The sequence below is a fragment of the Eschscholzia californica genome, unplaced genomic scaffold (assembly GCF_041429995.1).
Source record: "Eschscholzia californica isolate CP2 unplaced genomic scaffold, dmEscCali1.0.p SCAF_1, whole genome shotgun sequence".
Classification (NCBI taxonomy): Eukaryota; Viridiplantae; Streptophyta; class Magnoliopsida; order Ranunculales; family Papaveraceae; genus Eschscholzia; species Eschscholzia californica.
In genome coordinates, this window is record NW_028238198.1 from 34,919,240 (window position 1) to 34,925,522 (window position 6,283).

Here is a 6,283-nt window from a genome sequence, read left to right on the forward strand (position 1 = left end):
ATGTCTAACCTTGCTAGACTTGAATTTTCAGCTCTAGATATAACAGGTAAGAATTACATGGAATGGGCAGTCGAAGCTAGACTGACTCTAAAATATAAAAATCTCCTGAACACTATTGTTGAAGGGAATAATGCAGAGGAAATGTTACGGGCTCAAGCTTTAAGCTTTTTGAGACGTCACATACATGATGACCTGAAGTCAGAGTATTTGTATGTGGAAGATCCCTTGGCTTTATGGAATATCTTAAAAAGATAGATATGATCACCTGAAGATGGTCATCCTTCCAAAAGCTCGAAATGATTTTATAAATCTTCGACTACAAGATTTTTCTTCCATTTCTGCTTATAATTCCAGCCTTTGTAAAATTGTTTCCAGACTAAAAGTGGGAGGAGATATTATCACTGATGAACAGATGATAGATAAAACATTGAGTACGTTCCATGCCTCGGATATTGTCCTGCAGTCACAATACCGAGAGCGACGTTTCTCTAAATTCTCCCAGTTACTGACTTGTCTTTTGGTCAATGAACAGAATAACCAGTTGTTATTGCATAACCATGAATCTCGACCCACAGGGTCTGCACCTGTGCCTGAAGCACATGCGATATTGTCAAATGATCATGGTAGGAAACAAAATTACAAAGGAAAACGTGGTTCCGGAAGAAACCACCAACGTGGATCCCGCACGAACAAATGGGAGAGAAACAGGCAAACCCCTTACCACCGGAAGTGGGAAAAGGGAGAAAATTCAAAGAATTATGCAACGAGAAAGCCTGATAAAGTAAAGGGTAAATATAATACCCCTCCCAAAGCTCGTGAAGAAGCTTGTTACCGTTGTGGTATGGAAGGTCATTGGTCCCGTACCTGTCGTACGGCGAGACATTTGGTGGACCTATACCAAGCATCTCTGAAATCTAAAGCTACACCAGAGATGAACCACATGGCACTTGATCCACCATTGTGTGTTGGAGATTATCTCCCTGAAGGAGAAAATCAAACTGATGATATGTTTAATATTTAGTGTATTAACTTTTCTATCTATTAGAATGCTATATTATAATAACTTTTGTCTGTTAGATATTAGATAGTATATTATATGTATCTGTAATAGTTTTGTTTATGTTATAAATAGTTGTGGTTTGAATCTTATATTATATTATGAAAGGTATGGATTCCAGAAGAAACATATCTAAAGGTGATGAAGATAGCTGTCTAGCAGACAGTGGGACCACAAATTCGATACTTCGAAATACAAAAGATTTCTCGACCTTAAAATTATGTGAGGCAAATGCGATTACTATCGCAGGCTCATCAAACATTATAGAAGGCTCTGGAAGAGCTACTATAATATTGCCCCGTGGTACGAAAATAATTATTGAGGATGCTTTGTACTCGACCAGATCCCTGAAGAATCTATTGAGTTTCAAAGACATTCGTCTGAATGGGTATCACGTCGAGACTGGGTCTGAGAATGATAAAGAATATTTATATATCACCTCGAGTATATCATGCCAGAAGCGTGTTCTAGAAAGACTTGAAGCTCTTTCTTCTGGGTTATATCTTACAGAGATTAAAACAGTTGAATCATATGTCGTTGTCAACCCGAAGTTGCACGATCCAAATACTTATAAAATTTGGCATGATCGACTAGGACACCCAGGATCTACCATGATGAGTAGAATAATACAAAACTCTCAGGGACACCCTCTTCAGAACCAGAAGTTTCTGATAGATAGGGATTTTACTTGCACTGGTTGCTCACTGGGGAAGTTTATTACTCGCCCATCCTTGACGAAAGTACATATCGAATCTCCCAAATTTTTGGAAAGGATTCAAGGTGATATATGTGGCCCTATACACCCGCAGTGTGGACCATTTAAATATTTTATGGTATTAATAGATGCATCAACTAGATGGTCTCATGTAAATCTGCTCTCGACGCGAAATCAGGCGTTTGCAAAGTTATTAGCTCAGATAATTCGTTTACGAGCTCACTTTTCTGATTATCCGATTAAGTCAATTCGTCTAGATGGAGCAGGAGAATTTACATCGAGTACTTTTGATTCCTATTGTCTCTCAGTTGGAATTAATGTTGAACATCCTGTAGCTCATGTTCATACTCAGAATGGTCTAGCTGAATCATTCATTAAGCATATCCAACTGATTGCGAGACCAATGTTGATGAGGACTAAATTACCGGTTACTGCATGGGGACCTGCAGTTCTTCATGCTGCAACTTTGATAAGGTTACGTCCTACTTCGAATAATCAATTCTCACCTTTGCAATATGTTCAAGGCCAGCAGCCAAACATATCTCATTTGCGTATTTTTGGATATGCTGTATATGTTCCTATTACAGCCCCACAACGCACAAAGTTTGGGCCTCAGCGCCGACTGGGAATATATATTGGTTTTAATACACCATCTATTATTCGATATCTCGAACCCCTGACGGGTGAGACTTTCACTGCACGCTTCGTCGATTGTCACTTTGATGAGACAGTTTTCCCGCCATTAGGGGGAGTAAATTTGCCTGAAGCAAATGTTACCAAAAAGGAACTTTCTTGGGTTACACCAAATTTGTCTCATTTTGATCCTCGTACTAATCAATCTGAAGTTGAAGTACAAAGGATAATACATCTACAAGAGATTGCTAATAAAATGCTTGACGCATTTAATGACGCAGCGAGAGTGACAAAATCACATATACCTGCTGCAAATGTTTCAGCAAGGATAGATGTCCCAGAAGGACACGATAAAAATATTGCAGCAAATGAATCGTCCAAAGCACGTCTGAAACGTGGACGACCAATCGGTTCTAAAGATATAGTTCCCCGGAAGAGGAAAAACCAATCACAAGCAAGTAATGTTCCAGAAGAAACGACAAATACACCCCTAGAAGTGGGTAAAGCCTCAGAAGAGGCAGAAGCTCCTGAAGAGCATGAGTTATCTCTAAATGAAGATATATCTATAAATTATGCTTGTAATGGTAAAGTATTGAATCGAGATAACATAATCATCGATGATATATTTGCGCTTTCGGTAGCCACTGATATTATCACTGAAAATAATGATTATGAACCACATTCTATTGAGGAATGTCGAAAAATGACTGATTGGGTAAAATGGAAAGAAGCAATCCAGACAGAGCTGAATTCACTGTCAAAACGCAACGTTTTTGGACCTGTAGTCCTGACACCCAATGATGTAAACCCTGTAGGTTTCAAATGGGTATTCGTTAGAAAACGAAATGAGAACAATGAGGTTGTCCGCTATAAGGCGAGAGTCGTGGCACAAGGTTTCCTGCAGAAACCAGGGATCGATTATGAAGAAACATATTCTCCAGTTATGGATGGAATAACCTTTTGATATTTGATCAGTTTAGCAGTTCTAGAAGAACTCGAGATGAATTTAATGGACGTGGTCACTGCGTATCTATATGGAAAATTAAATACTGACGTTTATATGAAAGTCCCTGAAGGATTTAAATTGCCTGGAGTCAACCCACGTACCATGTATTCACTAAAGCTTAATCGGGCTTTATACGGATTGAAAAAAGCTGGACGAATGTGGTACAATCGTCTTAGTGAATACCTGATCAAAGAAGGTTATGTTAATGATCTCGTTTGCCCATGTTTATTTATCAAGAAAGGAGATATTGGATTCGCTATTCTTGCAGTATATGTTGATGATATCAACCTTATAGGAACTCCAGAAGAGCTCTCTAAAGCAGCATAATATTTGAAGAAAGAATTCGAGATGAAAGATCTCGGGAAAACAAAATTCTGTCTTGGCTTACAAATTGAAAGAAGCACAAGTGGCATACTTGTTCATTAAACATTATACACAGAAAAAGTCCTGAAGCGCTTTAACATGGAGAATTCTTATCCGCTTAGTACTCCCATGGTTGTTAGGTCTCTCGATGCTCTGAAAGATCCATTTCGACCTAAAGAAGAGGACGAAACACTCCTTGGTCCAGAAGTACCATATATGAGAGCTATTGGTGCATTATCATACTTAGCTCAATGCACTAGACCAGACATTGCTTTTGCAGTAAATCTATTGGCCAGATATAGCTCTGCACCAACTAAGAGGCATTGGGTTGGAGTAAAGCAAATTCTAAGATATCTGAGAGGAACAACTGACATGGGATTGTTTTATTCAAAGAACTTATCTGGTGATTCTCAAGTAAAAGGATGCACAGATGCCGGTTATATTTCTGATCCGCACAAAGGGATTTCTCAGACAGGTTATGTATTCACAAGCGGAGGTACAGCTTTCTCATGGCGATCTAGTAAACAAAGTATGCCCGCTACCTCATCGAACCATGCAGAAATTATTGCTCTCCATGAAGCAACAAGAGAATGTGTATGGCTTAAATCCATTATTGAACACATTAGAAGCTCAAGTGGTCTTGATTCAATCACAAATTCTCCCACAATCATTCACGAAGATAATTCAGCATGCATCGCTCAGATCAGAGAAGGATACATCAAAGGCGATAGAACTAAGCACATATCCCCTAAATTGTTTTACTCACATCATCTCCAGAAGAATAATGAGATTGATATCCAGAAGATGCAATCATGTGAGAATTATGCTGACTTGTTCACCGAGTCTCTGCCTACTACGACGTTCAGAAAACTGGTATATGGCATCGGAATGCGACGCTTGAATAGCCTGATGATGTAAGACTACATCGTTCCAAGATATGATATTCATCAGGGGGAGTCTACTATCATGTGCAGGTTCATGTATCGCTATCTACGCTCTGTACTCTTTTTCCTTCGTCCAGTTTTTGTCCCAATGGGTTTTTCTGGCAAGGTTTTTAACGAGGCAGTATTTAGCGTATCCAACGTCACTCGGAATCTATTATTTGTACTCTTTTTCCTTCATCAGATTTTGTCCCACTGGGTTTTTCTGACAAGGTTTTAATGAGGCAATTATTTCAAGTGATGGTCATCCAAGGGGGAGTGTTATAAGGGATGTGGCTGCCCATAAATCATTGGTGACGCAAGGGATTTGGGTGCCTTTAATATACCCTTTTTCTTATCCAACTCACATCTATTGCAGCCCACCATTCCTATATTGCCACCATGATGTGGTGTCATCTTGTGGTAGTTCATATGAGATGTGTCATTGCATGGGAGCTCCATATGCAAAGTGTCATCTTGGTTGTGACAACACATCATGCAAGTGACAACACATGAGGTTATGTGTCACCATTCTACAACTCCATATGCAAAGTGTCATCTTGGTGGTGACAACACACCATGCAAGTGACAACACATAGGGTATGTGTCAACATCCTATTAGTTCTCCCACCCTATAAATAGATGTACTATGTGTATTGTTGATATAAGTTTGTAAGAGATAAGAAAGTGTATGGAAAAGGTTTGGAAAGAATTCTTCTAAATATAGTTTGGTTCAAGATCATCTCTTTGTTTTAGTATATCTTTATATTTCTACCTTTTCTCTCCCTTTATTTCCATTAAGTTGCATGCAAATATCGATACACATTGAAGCAAATAGACCGACAATTTACAACATAGGGTAGTATCTTTCATCTTGGACCTCCACTAATTGTCTTATAGATTAAGTGAAGGAAATCACACCTCCACTAATTGTCCATAAGAATTTAGAACCCAATTTGGTCCATAAGAATTTAGAAACCAATTGTACGTAGTTTACAAGTCTAGAATGGCATCGCTGAGTTAGGCAACTTTCACTATCAAATTAGACCGCTTTCCATCTAGTTGGATTTGTGAAAACTCAATACCTTCGAACCCACTTTAACAAAGAAAGAAAATTAAAGGGATGAAAAGAATTCCACCTTCACTATCAAATTAGACAAGTTTCCATCTAGTTCAGTTGTCTAAGACATCCTCGATCTCAAAGTTGTTGGGGGCGTTACACTCTTTGAACGTACTTAAATTCCTAAATTTCCATATGGACCAAACTATTGCACTTTGAATGAGATTCCAAAGTTCTTTCTTGGTACTCCATGGCCCAGCCTGCTCCATTGTTCGAAAACCTTTCGAAGGGAACTTTGAGCGCACCATTGAATCCCACATGTCCTAAAGGAAGTAGTACCAAAGGTTGGTGACTTTACTGCCGTGGATGAAGAGGTGATCAGATGAGTTACATTTAATGTCCTGGCAAGTTGTAGTTGAGTTCCTCAATATCCTTGTCATTGCGTTGTCATATCTTTGTGGAAAACCGTCATTGCATTGTCATATCTTTGTGGAAAAGAAGAATAAACCAAAAAACCAGTATAGCAATG

At 38.8% G+C, this 6,283-nt stretch overlaps 1 pseudogene; it reads left to right on the plus strand.

Annotated features, from left to right (window-relative positions):
- Positions 1 to 1,084, plus strand: LOC147566361 (uncharacterized; annotated as a pseudogene).
- The last annotated feature ends 5,199 nt before the right edge of the window (positions 1,085 to 6,283 follow it).